Source organism: Trichosurus vulpecula, chromosome 1, assembly GCF_011100635.1.
Source record: "Trichosurus vulpecula isolate mTriVul1 chromosome 1, mTriVul1.pri, whole genome shotgun sequence".
Classification (NCBI taxonomy): Eukaryota; Metazoa; Chordata; class Mammalia; order Diprotodontia; family Phalangeridae; genus Trichosurus; species Trichosurus vulpecula.
Window position 1 is genome coordinate 398,727,485 of NC_050573.1, and position 25,251 is coordinate 398,752,735.

At 38.9% G+C, this 25,251-nt stretch overlaps 1 pseudogene; it reads right to left on the bottom strand.

Annotated features, from left to right (window-relative positions):
* Window positions 1–18,399: 18,399 nt before the first annotated feature.
* Window positions 18,400–22,498, bottom strand: LOC118838964 (annotated as a pseudogene).
* Between the last annotated feature and the right edge of the window lie 2,753 nt (window positions 22,499–25,251).

Sequence of the window (25,251 nt, forward strand, 5' to 3'; positions counted from 1 at the left end):
ACAATTCACATTTTGGGAGTACCCTTGAGACCATCAGATAAAAGGCTCTTATATTGTAAAGACCAAGTTTTGAAGAAATATTCTGAGTCCTACGATTAGTTTTATTGACCTCCAACAGCAAGCTTATGAGGATGATATGAGCAAAAACAAAAACAAAAAAGAACAAGTTCAAATATTTCAGGCTGGAAGATACCAAGTCCAACCCTTTTTGTTTAAAATTGACACCTAGAAAAGTGACTTGTCCAAGATGGTACAGCATGTTCATGGCAGACTCTGTCCTGCATAGAGGTCATGGATTCCAAATTGGAGTGGAAGTCTCTCTAACTTATACTATACACCTGGCAGCCTTCTTTGGACCGAGCCATCCATCATTTACACGTCACCCATGACCAACACAGAATATGTAGAGCTGCTTTCTTCAGCCGCTGAACACAGAGACAGAAACCTCCCTCCTTCTATCTCTTCTTTTCCCTAGTATAAATAGATTTATGTAGGACCTTCTAGCACAATGGAATACATACATATATCTGAGAGGCAATGTGGAGAAACAGATAGAGAGTAGGTTCTGGGGTCAGGAAGACCTGCATTCAAGTTCTGCCTCTGACCATATTGGCTGTGTGACCCTGAGCAAGACACTCTCAGTGCCCAAAGAAATGCTCTAAGACCCAATGATCCCCACTTCCTGTAACTCTAGGACAGCAATTCTTAGGAAGGTGCTTTCCTTTGTTCTTCAGTCATCAAAAGCACAAAAGAAAGAATTCACAGGTAGCTGCCTATTGGAGAGGGGGATGCCAATAACCACTTTATCTACCTATCTTTTAGGGATTCAGGACTGCCCTGAGACCATGCCGTTATACTCCAGCCCACTCCAACCACCATCACTCTGCTTTACTATTGTGTATGTCCCACCCTTCCACCTTTCCCTCTGGGCACATTAATCAAGTCAATATAGCCACTGATTTCAGAAAGGTCATGTGAATCAGTCACTCAATGGATCAGCTCATCATCATAGTGACTCTGCAGACCAAAATTCCCTTCCCATGTGTTAATTCTCCTATTAGAATATAAGCTCTTTGAGGACAGGACTGTCTCTCTTTTCTCCTACATCCCAAGTGAACTGGTACATAAAAACGCTTAATAAATGCTTTTCCTTCATTCATATTATAGCAGAAACAAACATAGCAATGAGGAGTGTAATTAATTTCACAGATTTATTCTACTTCAGCCTAATAATAGTTCTGCTGACTTGGGGGAAAAGATGGTAGAGATCTATCCTCGGCCAGAACCACACAGTAAGTTGGTGCCTGGTGCCACTGACCTCTCAGATTGCTGCCTTCCTTTAGACCAGAAACTGCCCGCAACTATTTCATTCGGCCCACCTATGGTCCATCTGGAGTACCAAACAGGATAAATAGCAGTAGCTCGTTACTTGTGGATCTTGGTGTGATCATTCCCTGACCTGGCAGTATTTGGATTATCTTCACTCTCATCTTCTCCTCTTCCTCTTCACCCCCCAACCCCACCTCACCCAATCCCACTCTGTTACAGCCTGCAGGCACTTGATCACTGGAACTACTACTCTACCTAGTCATCAGTTGGAAGAAACTTCAGGAGAAAAAAAAGACTGACAATCTCTGCTTTAAATCTCCCCACATAAAAAACAAAAACAAAAACAAAACAAAATATTCCCTAATACTTAACAATCAAATTTATTAAGCCTTTACTATGTAATGGTTATGGTACATAGTTTTAATAACACATCCTCCATGATGCTGAAGCATGAAGGGACTGGGGAATTTTGGCAACCCGCTTTTGGAATCAATCACCAGGGTAGCATGAGGTCATGGAAACAACACTGAACTTGGAATCACACGATTGGAATCTGAATCCTAGCTCTTCCACTTAATACATGTATGACCTTGGGCAAGTCATTTAATGTTTTCAGGTTTCATTTCTTTGTCTGTAAAGTAAGAGAGTTGGACTAGGTGACCATTAAGGTCATTCATCCCTATTAACATTAACATCCCCTTACTAGGTCTAGAGACTAGCGTTGGAGGAGACAAGGACAATGTTATAGAGGATGTGGGACTCTAGATGGGCCTTGGAGGACTGGGAATGAGTAGACTGGTGGCCAAAAAACTAATATGGACTCAAGAAAAATGTCCACATTTAGGCTTTCTTTAACAAGGGATGCTTGTCTATGGGGTGTGCCTAATCATCATGTCTGACACAGTTTCTGGCTGAAAATCAGATTGTAGGGAATCCCACAGCTGAAATCTCAGGCAGGTGTTTCTTCTGGCAGTATCCCTTTTGCCCATCTGCTCCCTCCCCACACCCCCATCCCCAAGGCCAGTGTGTCTACTTCACTTGTCTGGCCCAGACCTGAGGTCCTGATGGATGCATGGGTTTGTTCCAGAAACCTTCTGCTTTAGCACGCCTATGCACAGATTTGTTTCGGAAACTATAGGGTTGGTTGCCAAGTGGGAGAAAGGTGTTCAACCTAAAGGAAACAAATCCTGCCAGAGGAGCTCTCATCTCTCCACTTGAGCAGATGGAGCATTAATGTAACCACAGGGACCTCATCAGGCACCAGAAGGTTTCCCCCCATGAAGGAAATGGAGTTCTTTCATTTGCAGCCTGTCACCACACTCGGCTTGGAGAGGAGATGAGTTTTTTCACTGATTATGTGATATTCAGGCTTTACTCTAGTCCTCACCACCCTCAGCAGTTTGATCCAAAGGGAGTCTGCCTTCAATCACTGGGTGCTTTACTACTGGCAACATCAGAAGGACCTCATTCCAACCTTGTGCTATGGACCCCAAGATGCTTTTGGAGCTAGGCACCACTGTCACTTTGTTGATTTCCATCTCCCCTGAGGAGCTCCCAAACTCTTTCAGGCACAGTGTCTCTAATACATGTCATGATATACCAAAGTGCTTAGTGGCCCTGTCATCTCTATTTTATAGTATTGGAAAATGTAGCATGAAATGTAACCTATTATAGATGTCAAGTAGCTGATCCACATGCTAATCATGGAAGAACCAAAGCCAGCCTGCAAAGGTTCACTGCCATTGCAATGTTGCAGGTATGGTGGAGAAGACATTGACTTAGGAGACATAGATCCTAGTCCTAGCTCTGGCACCAGATAGCTTTGTGGCCTTAGGCATATCATTTCTTCTCTGAGTATCAGTTTCTTCTTCTGTAAAAATGGGTATAATGATACTTGGTCCTATTAACCTCACAGAATTGTTTCATATGATGGATATTTGAAGATAATAATGATGATATCTTCCCTAAATCTCCTCTGCTCTTGGCTATGCAAGTGCAGGATCTTATTACTGATTTCCCAAGATAACTTCCAAACATACACAGAATTTTGTATATTTTTGAAATTAAATTACTTTCACTCAGATTTAATAGTATACCTAACCTTCCTTGGTATGCTTCCACAGGCATACCCTGTTTTAAAAAATCCTAGCATGTGAAAAACCTATACTTATAAACATATTTATATATATGTATAGATATATATGCATGTATATACAATATGTGTATATATATATATATATATATAAGCGATTATTGGGTTTTTATGGAGCTTCATTTTATTTTACAAAAGAATTCATGATAAAATAAGTGGAATCATAGCATCTTAAGAGTTGGAAGAAACTTTAAGATCATCTAATTCATCCTTCCACCCAATAAAACAGGGCCTTCTACAATATCCCTGACAAACAGCCATTCTCTACCATCTTGTTATACAAACTATTCCATTGTTCAATGTAAAGTTCTTCCCTATACTAAGCCAAAATCTGCCTCCTGTAATTTTCATACATTTTCATTGATTCTAAGCCTACAATACAGAATAAATCTACTACCTCCTTCACGTTATAGCTGTTCAAATATTTGAAGATATCATGTTTTCCCTAATATTTACTCTTAGCCTTCTCCGATCTAAAAATCCTCAGCTATTTCAATTGTTCCTCATGTAACACTGAGTAGAGATTCTTCACCATCCTGTTTGTCCCCCTCTGAAATTGCTCCAGTTTGAAAATAACTCCTATAAAAATACAGCATAACTGAACACAATACCCCAGATGTTATAAGACCAAGGGGACACCTTTAAATATATCGCTTTCCTGCTGCACTTAAAATAAATTTAATTTACATGCAATTTTCCTGATTGTGTTTCCACAATATTCAAATTGTTTCTTTCTGACTGCTTCCAGTATTTTCTCCTTAACCTAGGAACTCTGGAATTTGGCAACAATATTCCTAGGAGTTTTCTTTGGGGGATCTTTTTCAGAGGCGATCAGTGGATTCTTTCAATTTCTATTTTACCCTCTGGCTCTAGAATATCAGGGCAGTTTCCTTGATAATTTCTTGAAAGATGATATCTAGGCTCTTTTTTTGATCATGGCTTTCAGGTAGTCCAATAATCTTTAAATTATCTCTCCTGGATCTATTTTCCAGTGGTTTTTCCATTGAGATATTTCACATTGTCCTCCATTTTTTCATTTCTTTGGTTCTGTTTATATCTTGATTTCTCATAAAGTCACTAGCTTTCCCACTTGCTCCAATCTAATTTTTAAGGTAGTATTTTCTTCAGTGGTCTTTTGTACCTCCTTTTCCATTTGGCTAATTCTGCCTTTCAAGGCATTCTTTTCCTCATTGGCTTTTTGGAGCTCTTTTGATATTTGGGTTAGTCTATTTTTTAAAGTGTTATTTTCTTCAGCATTTTTTTGGGTCTCCTTTAGCAAGTCATTGACTTTTTTTTTTCATGGTTTTCTTGCATCACTCTCATTTCTTTTCCCAATTTTCCCCTAATTCTCTTACTTGCTTTTCCAAATCCTTTTTGAGCTCTTCCATGGTCTGAGACCAATTCATATTTTTCTTGGAGGCTTTTGATGTAGGCTCTTTGTCTTTGTTGACTTCTTCTGGCTGTATGTTTTGATCTTCTTTATCACCAAAAAAAGGAATCTAGAGTCTAAGTCTGAGTCCTTTTTCACTGCCTGTTCATGTTCCCAGCCAACTACTCGACCTTTGAGCTTTTTGTCAGGGTATGACTGCTCTTCCTCCCCCAAGAACTGCCAACCAGGATAGTGACCCAGATCCAAGCAGGGCAGAGCAAGAGAACCTGCCTCTGTGCCAGCAAAGTGCTCCTTGCACTCCCGCTCCTATCTGCTGGCTGCTTGATTCCTCCCACCATGTTAGCCAGGAACTCTGGAAGCAGCTGATGCTGGAGCTCTGGAAGCAGCTGCAGGAACTTCCTGCTGCTGCCGCTGGACTACTCTCACCTCTATCCAGTCATTTTCCCACTAACCTGCTCTGTGGTCTTTGGCGTTTGTGGGTTGAGAAGTCTGGTAACTGCCACAGCTCAATAATTCATGGCCCTCAGGCATGCTCTGCCCTACTCCTGGTCTGGTTCGTGCTGGCGCAGCCCACGCTGGGCTGTGCTCTGCTCCCAGCACCATGTGATAGACCCTTCCCAGCGACCATCCAGGCTCTCCTATGCTGGAGATCTGCTTTCCTCTGCTATTTTGTGGGTTCTGCAGCTCTAGAATTTGTTCAGAGCCATTTTTTACAGGATTTTGGAGGGATTTGGGGGAAAGCTTAAGCAGGTCCCTGCCTTCCAGGCACCATCTTGGCTCCACCCCCAACAATTAGTCTTTACATGCAATTTTAAGGGAGTATTAAAGTACTGTATATTGTGTGTCAAGTTTTACCAAAATCTTTCCTTGTAATAGTTCTCTGAGGTAAGAGGTTGGTGGTTTGTTGTTGTTTTTCAGTCATGTCTGACTCTTTATGGCCCCATTTGAGGTTTTCCTGGCAAAGATACTAGAGTCGTTTGCCAGTTCCTTCTGCAGCTCATTTTACAGATAAGGAAACTGAGGCAAACAGGGTTAACTGATTTGCCCAGGATCACACAGCTAGTAAGTGTCTAAGGCCAAATTTGAACTTAGGAAGATGAGTCTTCCTGACTCCAGGCTGAGCACTCTATCCACTGTGCCACCTAGCTGCCCGAGAGAGGAGATACAAGTATTGCTGTTCCCATATTGCAGCCGAGGAAACTGAAGCTCAAACAGGTTATGAGATTTGCCCATAGTTGCACAATGATTACATAAGCAAGGTACACATTATAGTTTTAGTTCCACCACCTAACTACTAAAGAGATTCCACTCTGAACTTTAAATCCAGAGAGACAACTTATTTCTGGCCACCAGGAATATTAGTCTGTAAATATCAGACAGTTCTGTCTAGCTCATTTTTGGGGCCAGGAATTTGAGACAACTCCCAGATGACAATCTCCATGTCCCTGGCAAAGACTTCCAAATTTAGGACGGAGAGTAATAGCTTCATCAGCATTCTCCTTTCCAAAGAAAATGATGTGATCACATGGTGCTTGTCATCCTGGAGGGAAATTCAAAGGATCTGGCTGTTGGAGAAATTCAAAGGATGTAGAAAAATTCCAACGTAAGGCCAACAGAAGGCAGCTTTGGTCAAAAAATGGTTTCCTTCCATTTTGCAGTAAACAACAGAGTCTATAAAGGTTTCTTTTCAATGTAAAGAAATCTTGAAAGACCTCATGCCTGCCACCTTCACCCCAATAAAATGAAACCCTCTTAGTTTTACTGAGAAAAACAAAGCAAGCCATCAGAAGAGCCCCATGTTACCTGTTCTCCATTCCCCAATTTTTTCTGTATCTCCAACCAGTTTCTCTTTAAGAGTATGTTTCTTTTCCTTTCCAAGGATAACTCTTATTTGTGATCTTGATTTCCTCCCTTCCAACTCCCTTCAGGATCTTGTTCTACCAATTATTTCCAACCCATCCCGGCATCTTCAATCTGCACCTAGTCATTGACCATTTTTTTTAAATTATAAAAATGTGAACAAGTCAGAGCTAAGATGGCAGAGTAAAGGAGGCATTATGGCCCAACTCTGCCAACATTCCTCTCCAAATAAGTCAAGAAATAGGATGGGAAAATGAGCAAAGGACAACAACAAAAGGCCTGAGCAGAAAAAGCTACTATAGTGACAGGGAAGATCAAGACACAAACTCAGAAAAAGACAATGACACGAACATAGATACAAGCAAAGCTTCAAAGAAAAATGCAAGTTGAACGCAAGCCCTAAAAGAATTCCTAGAAGCGCTAAAGAAAGAGCATAAACATGATTTTTTAAAGAATCATATGAGAGTGGTAGAGGAAAAAATGGGAAAAGAAATGAGAGCAAAGCAAGAAAATTATGAAAAGAGAATGAACAGCTTCGCTGATGAAAATAACACCTTAAGCAGTAGTATTGGACAAATGGAAAAAGAGGTACAAGAGCTCACTAAAGAAAACAATCCCTTAAAAATTAGAATTGGACAAGTGATGATAATGAGACAATAAGAAACAATAAAATAAAGTCAAAAGAGAAAAAGTAGAAGAAAATGTGAAATATCTTACCAGGAATAACTGATCTGGAAAATAGTTCAAGGAGAGATAATTTAAGAATTATTGTATTACCTGAAATCCATAAGTAAAAAAAGGAGCCTACACATCATCTTTCAAAAAGGTATAAAGGAAAACTGCCCCGATATCTTAGAACCACAGGGCAAAACAGAAATTGAAAGAATCCGCTGTATCAGGAGGGCAGAGTTTATAATCTCAAAGAGGATCATAAACATGTCTGAAAGGTTCGGAATCGCCGGATAGAAGAAACTCTCAAAGTAGAAGGCAGAAGAATCAAAACATTTATTTAGGCTCAACAGTAACCAACCCATGAACCAGCAACCCCATTTTGATATGTTGATCATAATCTTCCAGGCCCAATAAGTACGCCTTGAAAGAGTAACCAGGAGGCTACAGAGAAACATGATTGCGTAAAGCAAAATCATGTTTCCCCCTTTTATGGTAATAAGATTACCCACTGGACTGAAGTCTTTGTTCAGCTTCCTCTCGTAGATCAGCTCTGCTACTGGCAGCTCCTGCCTCAGCTGCGTCTGTGTCTGTAACTCAAGCTGCAACTGTAACTGACGATGTAACGGTCGCTGTAACTGACGTAACTGTCGTAACTGTCGCTGGCTCCAACCGAAAAAGGAAAGAGAGAAGAATCTTCAAGCTGTCCTCTCCCCTCTTATAGGGTTTCTGACATCATCAAGCTCCGCCCAAATGACCAGGGCCGATTGGTTCCCGAGTTGGCCCCTCCCCCTAGCATAGCCGTTAACACCTCCCCTCAGCCAGCCCCATGACTCCTCACACAGGAAGCTGTCTGCTTCCCGGCATGCTCCCCGGGCCTCCTGCCCCGGAAGAGCAAGCCACAGTGTCCAGAGGCTCAATGAGGCAAGCTGAGCCATTCAAAGAAAACAAAAGCCATTATGGCTACATCCGCTGATCATGTCCTGAAAGAGATCCCCAAATGAAAACTCCAGGGAATATTATAACCATATTTCAGAGCTTCCAGGTCAAGGAAAGAATACTGAAAGCAGTCACAAAGAAATCATTCAAATGCCATGGAGTCACAGACAGGGTCATGCAAGATTTAGCAGCTACCACATTAACAGAGTGAAGGGTTTGGAATATGATATTCTAGAAAGCAAAAAAGCTAGGATTACAACCAAGATAGCCTACCCATCAAAACTGAGTATAAACCTGTAGGGTAAAAAATAGACAGTTAAGAAATAGAGGACATCAAACATTCCTGATGAAAAGACCAGAGCTGAATAGAAAATTGGACATTTAAACACAAGACTCAAGAGAAGCATAAAAAGGTAAACATGAAAGAAAAATCATGATATTAATATTAAGGCAGTTAAAAGGACTCTACATGGGCAGAGGGCACAGGCACAAGTCGATTATATTGTTATGATCTCTAAAAAAGGGAGTGGTGATAAAGAAGGATATACTGGGATAAAGGGGAAGGGACAGAAAGAATGGAGGAAATTATCTCACAAAAAAGAGATGCATGAGGAAAAGTTTTACAGTGTAAGGGGAAATGGAGAAAGAATGGGCAGTACTTGAACCTAACTCTCGTTTGAACTGGTTCAATGAGGGGACAATATATATACATAAAAAGTGAGTTGCGTATAGAAATCTATTTTACTCAATGGGGAAGTAGGAGTGGAAGGGAATAAAAGAAATCAGGGGGGTGATAAGAGGGAGTAGAAAGAGAGAGAGAGAGAAAGAGAGAGAGAGAGAGAGAGAGAGAGAGAGAGAGAGAGAGAGAGAGAGAGAAAGAGAGAGAGGGAGAGAGAGAGAGAGAGAGAGAGAGAGAGAGAGAGAAAGAGAGAGAGGGAGAGAGAGAGAGAGAGAGAGAGAGAGAGAGAGAGAGAGAGAGAGGGAGAGAGAGGATAAACAGAAGAAAATAGGATGAAGGGAAATACACAGTTAGTTAAGAATTGAATGGGATGAACTCACCCATAAAATGGCAGTGGATAGAAGAATAGATTAGAAACCAGAAACCAACAACATCTTGTTTACAAGAAACAGACTTGAAACAGAAAGACATACGTAATGTTAAAATATGGGACTGGCACAGACTCTCTTATACTTCAGCTGAAGTAAAAAAGGTAGAGGTAGCAGTCATGATATCAGAAAAGCAAAAATAGACCTAATTAAAAGAGATAAGCAGGGGAACTATATCTTGCTAAAAGTTACCATAGGCAATGAAGTAATATCAATACTAAACATATATGAACCAAATGGCCTAGCATCCAAATTCTCTAAGTTAAATGAGTTATGCAAGAAAATAGACAGCAAAACTATGTTAGTGTGGGTCTTCAATTTCCCCCTCTCAGAATTAGATAAATCTAACCATAAGATAAATAAAAGAGAAATTAAGAAGATAATAGAATTTTGGAAAAATAAGATATGATAGACCTCTGGAGAAAACTGAATGAGAATAGAAAGAAGTACATCTTTTTCTCAACTGTACATGACACCTTCACAAAAACTGACTATATATCAGGACATAAAAACCTTAAAAACAAAGGCAGAAAAGCAGAAACAGTAAATGAACTCTTTTCAGACCATAAAGCATAATACATTCAATAAAGGGCCTTGGAAGCATAGATTAAAAAGTAATTGGAAACTACATAATCTAATCCTAAAGAATGAGTGGGTCAAAGAACAAATCACAGAAACAATCAATAATTTCATTAAAGATAATAAGGAGACAATAATAAAAATTTGTGAGATGCAAGCAAAGTAGTATGGGGGTGGGATTCATATAAGACTCCCCCAATGTTTCTGAAACCATCTTACTCATCTTATAACACAATAGTAAAGAATTGCCTCTTTAGTATACCCATGGAATTCTCAACAGACAATTGTGACTCAACAGGCAATTAAAAGTGTTATCATGGCTGATAGGAAATAATTAAGGGATAGCTGGACCAGCTTTGAAATGGGTATCTGAAAGGTCATTCCCTTCATGCATCCCCAAGGGAGTATTGCAGATATATAGCTGTAATAAGGGGTATGAATCTCTTTTTCCCTCAGAGTGGGTGCCTGAGGTAGGTTAGGTTATACTCCTCTATCCTCTTTTGTGACTATGTTGGGAATCAGATTGGTAATTTGAATCACTCAGACCAGCTGCCCCAGAGAAAGGAGTAGAATTGAAAGACAATGTGGGAGAAAATGTGAATGTCCCTTTGAGCTTCAAGGCTCAATGTAAAGTTCTGACAAGAATAGGAGCCACATCATCTAGTCATTTGAGCAGTACAAAAAGGTAGCATTACCATCAACCTAACGCTTACATAATAAAAAGAAGAAAGGGCAGATCAATAAATTTTCCAAGCAACTAAAAAAAACTAGAAAAAGAACAAATTTAAAACCCCCAATTAAACACCAAAATAGAAATCCTGAAAATCAAAGGAGAGGCTAATAAAAATTGAAAGTAAAAAACCCATTGAACTAATAAATAAAACTAGGAGCTGGCTTTATGAAGAAAAAATAATAATAAAATAGATTAGATAAATGATTAGTTACTGTTACTTAAGAAAAGAAAAACAAATTATCAGTATCAAAAATAATAAGGGGGAATGAACCACCAATGAAGATGAAATCAAAGCAACAATTAGGAGCTATTTTGCCCAATTATATGCCAGTAAAACTGACAATCTAAGTGAAATGGATGAATATTTACAAAAATATAAATTGCCCAGTTTAACAGAAGAGGGAATGAAATACTTAACCCTATCCTGGACCAAGAAACATACACACACACACACACACACACACACACACACACACACACAAATGAACAAGCTGCAAATGAGCTCCCTAAGAAAAAAATCCCCAGGACCAGATGGATTTACAAGTGAATTCTACCAAACAATTGTAGAACAATTAATTCCAATACTGCATAAACTATTTGAAAAAATAGAAAAAGGAGTCCTACCAAATTCCTTTTATGACAAAATACATTTTGATACCTAAACCAAGGAGAACAAAAACAGAAAAAGAAAACTATAGACCAATTTCCCTAATGAATACTGATGCAATATTTTTAAATAAAATACTTGTAATGAGATTACAGCAATATATCAGAAAAGATCATAGACTATGACCTGGTGGAATTTATATCAGGAATACGGAACTGCTTTAATATTAGGAAAATGATATGCCTAATTGACCATTTCGATAACAAAAACAAAAAAATTATCCTATCAAAAAGCACAGAAAAAGATTTTGACAAAGTATAATAACTGTTTCTATTAAAAATACTAGAAAGCATAAGAATCAATGGAACCTTTCTTAAAATGAAAAGTAGCATCTATCTAAAACCAAGAATAGGTGTTATCTATAACAGGGATAAACTTGAAATCTTCCCAACAACAGTAGGGGTAAAGCAAGGATGTCCATTATCTATTCAATATTATATTAGAAATAGTTTGATAAAACCCAAAGACCCCAGTTTCTGGGATAAGAACTCCCTATTTGACAAAAACTTGTGGGAAAACTGGAAAACAGTATGGCAGAAACCAGGTATAGACCAATATCTTATACCATATACCAAGATAAGGTGAAAATAGGTGCACGATTTAAACAAAAAAGGTGATACCATAAGCAAATTAGGAAAGCAAGGAATAGTTTATTTGTCAGTTCTGTGGAGAAGGGAGGAATTTTTGACCAAACAAGAGATGTAAAGTGGATAATTTTGATTACATTAAATTAAAATGGTTCTACACAAACAAAACCAATACAATTGAGATTGGAAGGAAAGCAGAAAACTGGGAAACAATTTTTGCAACAAATGTCTCTGATAAAGGCCTCATTTCTCAAATATATAGAGAACTAAGTCAAATTTATGAAACAAATTACATTCATATACCACAACTTGTTCAGTCATTCCTCAATTGATGGGCATTCCTTCAAATTCCAATTTAATTCTCAACACAAAAAGAGCTATTGTAAATATTTTTTGTACAGGTAGGTCCTTTCCTTTTTTTATGATCTTTTGGGGATACAGACCAAGTAGTGGTATTGCTGCATCAAAGGTTATGCACAGTTTGATTGCCCTTTGGACATAGTTCCAAGTTTCTTCCAGAATGGTTGGATCAGTTCACATTTGGTGTCCCAATTTTTCCATATCCTCTCCAATATTTATCATTTTTCCCTGTCATATTAGTCAATCTGATAAGTGTGAGGTTGTATCTCAGAGTTGTTTTAATTTGCATTTCTCTAATCAATAGTGAATTAGAGCATTTTTTCATATGACTACAGATAACTTTGATTTCTTCACCTGAAAACTACCCATTCATATCCTTTGACCATTTATCAATTGGGGAATGACTTGTAATTTATAAATTTGACTCAGTTCTCTATATATTTGAGAAATGAGATTTTTATCAGAGACACTTGCTATAAAAATTATTTCCCAGCTTTCTGTTTTCCTTCTAATCTTGATTGAATTGGTTTTATTTGTGTAAATGTAATGAAATACTGCTATAATAAATGATGAATAGAAGGATTTGAGAAAAACCTGGAAAGACTTAGATGAATTAATTCAAAGTGAAGTGAGTAGAACCAGGAGAACATTGTACATAGTAACAGAAATGTTGTGTGATGATCAACTCTGAAAGACTAAGCTAATCTAGTCAGTACAATGATGCAAGACAATTCCAAAGGACTCAAGATGGAAAATGCTATCCACATCTAGAGAAAGAACTGACAAAGTCTGAACAATTAAGCATACTATTTTCACTTTATTTTTTCATATTTTTTCTGTTTGATCTGTTTCTTTTTTCCCAACATGACTAATATGGAAATATATTTTACATAGTTGCACACATATAACCTTTATCAAATTGCTTACAATTTAGGGAGGGGGAAGAGAGGGAAAGAGGGAAAAAATTTGGAACTCAAAATTTTTTTTAAACAAATGTTAAAGTTTTCTTTACATGTAACTGGAAAAAATAAAAATGCTATTTTAAAATATTATTCTAGAAATGCTAACTGTAACAATAAGACAAGAAAATAAATTGAAGGAATAAAAATAGGCAATATGGAAGCAAAACTATGGATCTTTGCAGATGATATGATGGTGGTATACTTAGAGAATGCTGGAGAATCAACTAAAAAACTACTTGAAACAATGAACAACTTTAGTGAAGTTACAAGATATAAAATAAAGTCACATAAATCATTAACCATTTCTATATATTACCAATAAAACCCAGCAGGAAGTGAAAGAACAAGGAATTCCATTTAAATTAACTGCAGACAATATAAAATAACTGGGAGTCTACCTGCCAAGACAAACCCAAGAACTATATGAACACAATTACAAAACACTTCACACAATTGGAGAAATATTCATTGCTCATGGGTAGGCTGAACCAATGCGATAAAAATAACAATTCTACCTAAATTAATATATTTATTCAGTGCCACGCCAATCAGACTACCAAGAAATTGTTTTATAGGGCTGGAAAAGTTAAAAACAAAATTCATTTGGAAGAACAAAGGGTCAAATACATCAAGGGAATCAGTGAAAAAAAATATAAAGGAAAGTGGTCTAGCAGTACCAGATTTCAAACTATATTGCAAAGTAGTAATCATCAAAACAATCTGGTATGGATTAAGAAATAGAGTGGTGAGTAAATGGAATAGGTTAGGTACACAATATACAGTAGTAAATGACCATAGTAATCTAATGTTTGGGAAAAAAAACAAAGATTCAAGTTTTGGGGGCAAGATCTCACTATTTTACAAAAATTGTTAGGAAAACTGGAAAAGAGATTGGCCAAAAACTAGGCATAGACCAACATCTCACACTATATACCAAGATAAAGTCAAAATGGGTCCATGTTTTGCAAATGGCTAATATGGAAATATGTTTTGCATGACTTCACATGTAAAATGGGTATCATATTGCTTGCCATCTCAATGGGTGGGGGAGGGGTTGTGCAAGGGAGAGAATTTGGAATTCAAAATTGTAAAAAATAAATGTTAAAAGTATATATATTTTTAAAATTATAAAAATGTTAGAAACTGAAAAGATGCTATGACTCATCCTTTCTAAGCCCCTCATTTTACAAATAATGAAACTAAGGCCCAAGGACTCAGTGGGTTTGCCCAAAGTTGCATAGTAAGTGGCAGACAGGAATCAGATCAAAATCTTAGGAGAGCAAGTCTAGCATTTTTCTACTGCACTAGGCAGCCTTCTGCCTGGAAACATTATCAAGTCCCCTCTAGGACTTTTCTTAGAATACAGGACTTTTCTTAGAATACAGAAAATTGGGGAGGGGGGGAACTCTCAAAGACAATCTCCCAGAGAGAATGTGATTGGGTCAGAATATTGTTGTGGTGTAGAAAATGATGAGCTGGTGGATTTAGAAAAATATGGAAAGATTTGGACCTATGACAGAAGATGCTATCCACCTTTAGAGAAACAGAAGATAAATGGAAATAAGCATAATACAGTCTTAAATATATAGTAACATACATATGTATATATGTGTGTATATGTATGTTTATGGATATCTATGTATGTATATGTATATACGTATGCATGCATGCATGTGTGTATCTGTGCTTAATTGTAACCTTCGGGGGTGGAGGGAGGAAAGGGAAATAATTAAGTAAAAAGTACACAGCAGAGGACAAAAGAAAACATACAAGGAAGCAAAGAAAAGATGGACAGCTTTGAAATTAATGTGTGGTATTCATTATATAGGTTTTCTTAAAAAGAGAAATTTATTGCTTTATATTGAATCTTCTCCTATATTCTGCTGTGTGTGGCAATGTTTTTTTTTTCTTTCCTTATTTTGTATTTAAGTTTAAAATAAATTTAAAATAAAATAAAATACCTTTTCTTGAACACGATGCCCCTCAATCTGCTACTATATTTGCCTTGCTTTTATTGCTAAATTTTAAAAACTTAATCTCTGTTGAAATCTACTCTCGTACCACTGATTCATTCTTTAGCCCATTGCAATTTAGACTTTATGTTGTGGGCAATGGGGAGCCCTTTTAAGATTTGTCTTCTTTTCTTTTTTAAACAAAGTGATACAATGAAAATGCTACTGTGTGCAGAATGGATTAGAAAGGGGAAAATATGGGTGGTGACAATTTCAAGTAGAATATTCTTATAATAATGCAGGAGTAAGAATGAATGAATGAATGAAAAAGCATTTATTAAGTTCTTACTATGTGCCGAGCACTCTGCTAAATGATGGGGAAACAAATAGAAAAAGCAAGACAATTCCTGTTCTCTAGAAGTTCACTTTCTAATAGAGACAACACATGCAAGTGATTTCAGCAGCAAGCCACATGGAAAGGCTCCATGGTCCTTAAGGTACATTGGCAAAGCAAATGGTAATATATCTTCTTTAGTGTCTTTTCCACTACAAAATCATATCTGTTTTTGATGTATCATTTGACAATGCCAAGGACTTTTGTGACCTCTGATTGTCACGGTTCCCATAATCTCTGATATAGGCACACCCAAGAGAATAAGGGAATCTGAGAGATAGTTTATCTTCATTTCAGACCTATCTTCAATGAACAAGTGGGCCCTTAACAATTCAGCTTTAGGCCACTTCACACCTATCCTTTCTAGTAATAGAAGGTATTGTCAAGGGCAGAGCTCTCATTGACCTTGTGACACAGAGACATCATCACTCAAACACTTTGGCATTTTCTGTTCCTAAGATCTTCAGTGCCCCACAGCACAGCATGTCATGCATAACACAGGCAGGGGAAAATAGACCAAGAGGAAAATCCAGACAGGAATACCAGTCACCGCCTTTCTGGTCCAAATTGCTCTTCCACAAAAGGGTCTTCTTGGGCTCTTTATTTTCTTCCTTTGTGGAAGCTTAGGCTGAGCCTTGTAGGAAGCTAAAGCAGGGGTGAAGATGAGTGAATTCTAGGCATGGATGAAAGTAGTGGAATGTCATATATGAAAACAGTTGGCCAGTCTGACTAAACCAGAGAGTATTTGAGGAGGAAGAATGTGAAATCTGTCTGAAAGGGAAGGCTGGAGCCCCATTGTTAAATAGCTTTCTAATGTCAAACAGAAGAGGTAATAGGGACCCCCTGAAGCTTCTTCAACAGGAGTGTCTGAACTTGCTTCAGAAATATTCGTCTTGCTTACCATTTTAGGGAAAGGGGAAGGGAGAGACAAAAGGGGAAAGGAGGAGGGACAAAAATTTGAAACAAAAAAATTTTTAAATGAATGTCAAAAATTGTCTTTATATGTAATTGGAAAAAATAAAATGCTATTTTCAGAAAGAAAGTATTAAATTTATCAAACTTAGGAAGCATGAATTAGTGATTGGAGAGATTGGAATCATGAAGACAGATATTCCAATCCTATCAGCTCAGATGATCAGTTTGTCCCTCTGGGAATGCCAGGGTGCCTTATTGGTGACTGCTGTAATATATTACATAATATGTAACATATATAATATATATATAACATATTACATACATAAACATATACACCCACATACCCATACATACATATATAATTCATATTACATATAAAATATATTCAGTGAGAGTGGGAAAGTGAGAGAGAAAGAAAATAAATTTATTTCCATTAAAAAATAACTAAATCATAGTTTCTCATCATATCATTTAAAAGGACAGACATTTCTTACTTCCTAACATTTTCCTGCTCTAGTTAATTAGAAATTAGAACATAAACTCCAATAGAATATAAACTCTTTAAAGGCAAGAACTAATTCAATTTGGTTTTGTATCCCTAGCACAATGCCTGGCATAGAGCTTGTTGAATAATTGAATAATTTTTATTAAAGAGCAAAAGGTGGAAGGAAGAAAGGAAAATCCCTACATGAATCTTCCTCTTTACACAGTAAATGTGTTCCTGAAAAGCTGGTTATACATTGCTATTTTGTCAATTAAATCCTGTTTTCTCAAGTTATCTATCTTTCGTACAAACTGTCCTTGTCTCTATTTCAGTGAATGGGTGCAGTGGACCGGAAGTCAGAAGACTTATGTTTGGGTCTTGGTGTTGTATTACCCTACACAAGTCATCTCACCTCTCAAGGTCTATTTTTTTCACTCACTATTTTAAAAGAACATTTGGTACATTTGCTCCAATAAGCAAAGTTCAGATGATACAGAACTTAAAATATTAGAAATACAAATATAATTTTTAAAGTGAATATAAATTAGCTAATTCCACAGATATTTTATTTGTGTCCATCCAAATTCCATCCAGTTTTGTTTTGTTTTTTAAATTTAAATAGTATTTTATTTTTCCCCAAAATACATATTAAGAGAATATTTTGGCATTCATTTTTACAAGATTTTGAGCTCCAAATTTTTCTCCCTCCCTCCCCTCCCCATTCCCCTTCTGAAAATGGAAGGCAGTTTGATATAGTCTATACATGTGCTGTCATGTAAAGCATATTTCCATATTCATCACAGTCACACTCACTACTTTCTCATCAACCAAGATTTATTGAGCCCCTCCTACCTCTGAAATGAGGCTGTTGGATCAGCTGATCTCTGAGGTCCCTTACAGTTCCAATTTTCTACGATTACACTTTCAAAGGTATTTATCTTCATCTCTGATTGATCTTTTTTTCATCTTCCTTTAGCTTTAATATCTAATGGGGGGGAAGGATTAAGGTGTCCCTAAGGGAGTGGGTAGCTTAATGTGTGTCCTACCTGCTAAAGGACTAAAGCTAGAGGGAACACAAAGAGGAAGAAGAGTGATGGGCAGCATCCCTTGGGGGCAGGTTTCAAATGAATTAACAACCAGTTCTCCTCCTCTGAACCCAGACCAGGCTCCACCCCTGCTGTTGACAGGTACAGGCCCTGCTCCGCTAACAACTGGTTGGCAGAACTCAACCTAAGATTAGGTACTGTTCTACCAACCCATGCAAACCAGCTGAATCCCACCACTGGGGCAGGGTCTGAAAAAGGGATGATTCCATTGATCCTAAGGCCTTTTCCCCAAATCCAGGCTGGTCCTCCTCTGCTATAGCTTCCTTTCCAGATCCTCAGTAATATCTGTGGAAATGGATATGATGAAGGAAATCTTGGTCTGGAAAGACCCTGGGGCAACTTTCTTGGAGCTGATGAGATTCTTGGCTTAGTGGGCATGGGTGGCACTTTGAGCAGAGGCTTCCCTTGTCTCTTGGGTTTGGAGCCAGCCAAGAAGCTTGGGGACATTACCTATTCATCTACATATTGGGTTGTGGGCTCATCACTGATAGGCTTAATGTAGTTCTCATTCTGAGCAAGCACAGGTGGCAGAGGTATGGGCAACCAGGGTAGGGCTTGCCTGGTCCAGGAGCTGCTGTATTCACTCAGCCTCCCCTGGCTAGAGGCTTGGGACTCTCCATGTGCTTTCTCCATTCTCCTGGTTGGCCTCCACAAACCCCAAGACCTTCTCCTAGTTTTTTCTCTGGGTGGAAGGGAAACAAAGCCTTCTTGGTATTAGAGACAAAATAGTTCACTATGTCATGGAGAGAGGAGCAGGAGAAGGGCTCCTCCACATTGATGTCATAGATTGCCCCTCATGCTTCACCACCTCCACCCCATTGAACATGTGGAAAGTAGTGACAGAAAAAGCTCCAGAGGCCTCCAGGCCATAGGAACATGTTCCCACAGTCCAGGTATTTCTCCAAAAGCAGCTCTGCTTCCACCCAACTCACATTCAAGAAGCAGGAAGGCTTCTTGTAGGCCTGGTGATTTTTCTTGGTCAGGGCTTCAGCCATCATGGACAAAGCTCTCATGTCTTGGCAGAAGGGTCAGGTTAAACAGGACTCCAACTGATCTTCAGTGAGCAGTGAGGGGGTTCCTAACATTAGAATTTTAAGTACCTTTGTACCCAAACTCTTTGATAACTGATGATTTATATAAATTGACATTAAAAAGACAAAAGCTCTTTAGAATGGCAGCCAGGGACTGACTCTGTCCTTCCTCCATAGTGATGGTTGCTTTCCTCTTTAAGAGGTGCTCAAGATCTCAGCACCAGCCCCTAGGTGCTGACAGCAAGATCCAACTGTATAGACAGACTGTCACAATGATGGCACAAGGTGAATCCCGCAAAGTCCTTGGCAAGTGTGCTCATGACAGACATTATTTTTCTTCCAGTGACATTTTCTTCATTGAGCATCCTTTTCAAAACTGCGAGACAATTTTGCATAGCATGATGGAAATGGAAAGGACAGATAAAGGAAACATGTATATATTTAGCCACAGCCCCAGGAAACCACTGCATGGGGGATGATGGCTGCCCCTCTCCCTCCCAGATGGGGAAGAGGTAAGGGAAAGCCATTTGGTTAGGTTGAAGAACATATATGTTGTAGATGCAGGGGTGGGGAACCTGTGGCTTTGAGGCCACATGTGGCCTTCTGGATCCTCAGGTGCACCCTTTTGACTGAGTTTAAGTTTAACAGAACAAATACTTGTATTAAGGGGATTTGTTCTGTGAAGTTTGGATTCAGTCAAAGGGCTGCACTTGAGGACCTAGAGGGCCACATGTGACCTCAAGGCTGCAAGTTCCCCACCCCTGTAAGGCAAAATATCTCAAGTTAGCTACCTAAGGGAGTTTTCTGTGCCACCCCGGTGGATCCTGCAGCAAGTGAAAGACAGATCAAAGACTGTATTGAATGTCAATCAATCAAGGAGCATTTGTTAAGTTTCCACCATGGGCAGAGCACAAGGGAGACAAATACAAAGAATGAAATATTCCCTGATTTCATGGAGTTTAGACAACCTGGGAGGTCTGAAGCTAAAGACCATTTATCTGTAGGAGCTGAAATGAAAGATGAAACCAAGCTTTATCAGATGGCTATGGTAAGCAGTGGTGTGAGAGGTAGTGATGACAAGGCAGCTTTGGAACAGAGCAATGCCTGCAAAAGCAGGGCTAGCTGTGATCCACTGAGGCAGCAGTGGGGCTGACACACCTAAGCTGGAAACTAGGAAGCCGAGCTCCTTGTGATTGACAGTGGTAGAGATGCTATCTTACCTCGGGATGGCTCAGAAGGTAAGGGAGCTGCTCCAATGCTGGGGCTCCTAACTTGAGGTCCCTGAATATGCACATACAGACACAGACCTACATACACATATGTGTATACAGGCACATGTATGCATGTATACATATATGTGAAGTGTGTGTACATGCATGTGTGTGAGAGAGAGAGACAGAGAGGGGGAGAGAGAGAGAGAGAGAGAGAGAGAGAGAGAGAGAGAGAGAGAGAGAGAGAGATTGGCAGCTAAGTGGTACAGTGGGGTCAGGATGACTTGAGTTCAAATCTGTCTCCTGATAATTCCTAGCTGTGTAACTCTGGGCAAGTCACTTAACCTCTGTTTCCTTCAGTTTCCTCATCTGTAAAATAGGGATAATAATAGTAACTACCTGCTGAGATTATTGTAAGGATCAAATGAGATAATGATTATAAAGCATTTAACACAGTGCCTGACACATAGCAAGCTCTATATAAATGTATGTATGGACATACATGCATATGCATACATGTGTGAAGATATATATGTTTAGACACACAAGCATATATGCACATATATGTATACACATGTATATATATATTCCAAAATAACTTTTCCTTTGTATTTTTAATGTATTTAACAAGCATTATTCTGAGAATTCAAGGAAGGGAAGGCAGCAGTGGATAGAATGCTGGATCGGAAGTCAGGAAGCTCATCTTCCTGAGTTCAAATCTGGCCTCACACACTCTCCAGCTGGGTGACCCTGAGCAAATCACTTCACCCTGTTGGCCTCAGTTTCCTCATCTGTAAAATGAGCTGTAGAAGGAAATGGCAAACCCCTCCAGTATCTCTGCCAAGAAAACCCCAAATGGGGTCAGGAAGAGTTGGACACAACAACCAAAAAAACCCCTCAACAATAAATTCTGAAAATGGATCCAGAGGCTTCACCAGACTGTCAAAGGGGTCTATCACACCCCCCACACACACACACACACATTTAAGAACCTCTGTTGTATTGTCTTCAGGGTGTGTCTCTACTATCACTATGGTCTTAAGGATTTGTTCCCTTTTCTCTACTGGCACAGAAGTCTATAGGGGAAATTGTTTTCAACTAGTTTGTGAAAGGTTAAGAACAAGTTTACTGCATGGACTGTTCTGTTAGTTATATTTTGTCAGTATTGTTTAATTAAGCACCTTCTTATTTGGTTTCTGGTTATTTTCCAGATCCATGAATAGAGTCTGCGCTGGATGGGGACTCAGGCTAAGGCTGTGTTTCCTTTCATCCACACTGAGCCTGAGAAAAGCACAGAGACCCTCCAAGAGATAACTCCTAAAAATACATAAGGGAAGCTTCAATATCAAGAAAACTTGAGGCAGGGATTTTGGAAAAGAGAAGGATCATTTTATCATACAAAGAAGCCACCCCTAATTTATCCATTTTATGACTATCCTAAAGGGAGGTTTTCTTAAGGGAGGCACACCTGGAATTTGTTTGTCTCCCTCCTCATAACCCCCCTTCCTCTGTTCCCAGTGATGTCAGCAGCAGCTACAGTTGCCTTGGCAACTTCATAGGACACATTTGTTGCTTTCTGGACATCTGCATCCAGTGGGAACTGTCTTTGGCTCAACTCCCTTCCCTGAGTGCAATCTATAGGAAAACAGAATTAATTAACTTGGGGGGCTTGCCTTGTGGACTTACTTGCTAAAAAGAAAAGGAAAAAAGTAGGAACAGTAAAACCAAGAAAGGAGAACAAGGTGGAAAAATGCATGCTGATTATTTGTCCCCTGCCTAACTGATGTTATTTATTTGGACAATACTCCCTCCCTGTACGTGAAGGAATTACAATTTCTTCAAGCCCACGATCTCAGCAGCAGCCCCCAGGGTGCTGACAGCAGGGGGCTGGCAGGGCCCAAGTTTATAGACAGACCTTCACAGTGATGGCACGAGGCAAGGCCTGCATCTTTACCTTGGCTTTTTGCCCGAAGCCCCTGGCAGGTTTGCTCATGACAGACATTATTTCTCTTCTGCTGACATTTTCTTCACCAAGCATCCTTTTAAATAAATCCAACTGGGCCTGATTCATGGGGTACAGATGTATTCTAATGAACATTAAATAATGATTTTCACGAAATCCAAGAAACACATTAAATATCCAGCCTCTGCCAACCATGTAGCTGTGATGCTCAAGCATAGGACACTGGGCTTCACTGTGGTCCTTATGGTTAAGAACCACTTCATGTCAGATAAGAGATATCCTTCTTATAAGTTGCACAGGGTTCTATGCAGGTATTCTTGAAACCCAGCATTATTAAAGATTGATCTTTTAGCCCATTTGCCCTATCATAATGCCCTTTCCAAGCATTGCCCTAAACTTGCCCTAGGATTATTTGCACCATGGGCAAAGTGAACATACATACTTTTAGGAAAAAAATTTTTTAAGATGGTGCACACTGACATATGGTACCCTGGACAGATCCCAGCTCACCAGGGTCTTGGTCTGGTGCTAGACTTTTCTTCTCTTTTCCTCAACTAATTAGGGTGTCAATCAACTCTGACCTCTCTTTCCAGCCTCAATATACATTACTATACTTCCCTTCCCATATCTCTGGTCTAGCTAAACTAGTCTCCTTGCTGCTTCTAACATGTGGCACTCCATTTCCCATCTCTTAACCTTTCACCAGACATTCCCCATGTCTGGAAAGCCCCCATGCCTCACCTCCAGCTTAAAGAATCCCTCACTTCCTTCAAGACACAGCTCAATCATTACCTTCTACATGAAGCCTTTCTTAATCTCCCCCAATAGCTAGTGCCTTCCCTCAGTAGAATGAAAACTCTGTGGAGCTAAAGATCTTTTGTTCATTCTGTCTTTAAACCCCAATGACTAGCACAATGCCGGGAACATAGTGGATATTTAATAAATGCTTGTTGAAAATGCAACTAAATTCCTCATGGAGGATAGATGCAATGCTCAGCAGAAACTATGAGCTGGCGACTGTGTAAATAGTGAGAAGAGGAACAGACTGAGAGTCAGGAGATCTGGATTTGCCATTAGCTGTGTGGCATCTGGGACAACTCCCTTCACTTCCCTGGACCACTGTTTCCTTGCCCAGAAAATAAGGAGCAAGCTATTTTGTATTTAACTATTCTCTATGTATTTTGTATATATTTATTATGTATACACATGTGTGAGTACGTGTAAGCTCCGTAAGAGTAGAGACTATTTGTTTTTGTTTTGTTTTTATAGCCATAGCTCCTAGAATTGTAACTGGCATATAGTAGGTATTTAACAAATTCTTGCTAATTGATTAATTGCTGCTATTTGGTAATGGTTCAAGAGCATTTGTATTTTAATAGGGAATGCTGGAAGATCCAGTAGCCTTCAAGACTCAAAGAAAGGAAGTGATAATCATAGAATTTCAGGGATGATATTTTTTGAGTGACAAAGAACCCTGCTCCCTTTAATTAATTTATTCAGCGAATATTGATTGAATGCCAACTACATGCAAGGCAAGTATCCCACCAAGCAGATAGCAGCCTGCTTCGTGTTCTCTTAAGTACACATCCCCACTTAGCATCTTACCTTTCCCTCCATGCCAGTCATCAATGAAACCACTAGGCTCCCCACCAGACCTATTTGGTGACTGGCCCATATTTGCCATGCTCCGTGCAAAGCTCTCAAATCAAGTACTTCTGGAAGCATCCTAATCTTCCGTGTGAGGGCACTGAAGGAGTAATTGAGAAGACAATGAATGAATAAAAAAAAAACACTTACTATGTGCTAAACACTAGAGATACAAATACAAAAGCCAGATTGTTCCAGCCTATATGTCTGAAAGAATTACTACACACATACACCAGAAATGACATTAAAAGTCTATGTAACTGATTCACCTAGAATGAGTAATTCACTGGAACATGAATTCATTTAACAATTGGTTTTAGACAAAGTAAGTACTATTTTCCTCTCCTTTTTAAAAAATATATTTCTTTTTTGTTATAAACTGAGCATTTACTCAACAGGCTGCCTTCACTGGGGCTATTTCTCTGTCTTGGCACAGAAATATGTCTTGAGGGAGGTCTATCCCTTTAATAGAGTCTCTTAAAAATGGACTTTGCTGTATAGAGACTATGAAATATTTGAATAAAATCCCAGAGACATAAAATGCAACACAAGCAATCATGTGCTCTGGAGGCCTTGTGTCTAATGTGTCTGGTAGTATTTAGGCACGTAGGCTGAGGCTTCAGACTGCAAGAGGAAGAGCTGATGTCTCCCACATGCTCAGCCTGGTGAATTGAAGAATAGCATTCCAAGAGCCTAGGGCTGTGTTATGTTTGACAAAACAGGGTCTTTGCACGAGCAAAGGAGGGCACATCTTTTTCATATTGTATATTAAAAACTCAGTAGAATGAAAGCAGAATAGGGCCAGGGACTTTTTGTTCATTCTGTCTTTAAACCCTAGTGACTAGCCCAGTGCCTGAAACACAGCAGATATTTAATAAATTCTTGTAGAAAATGAAACTGAATTTGTCATGAAGGATGTGTGCAATGTTCAACAGAAACTATGAACTTGTGACTGTAAATAGTGGAAAGAGGAAGAGGCTAGGAGTCAGGAGATCTGGATTTACTATATGGCGTCTTGGACAACTCCCCTCACTTCCCTGGACCACTGTTTCCTTGTCTAAATAATGAGAATCAAAACATCTGTCCACCTCAGAGGATGATTAGAGCATCAGATGAGATAATGTATAATGTGATTAATGTAAGATAGTCTTTTTATACTTGTCCTTTGAGAAAATTTCATTCTGCATTTGGAGTGCATTTGCTCCACAGGTTAT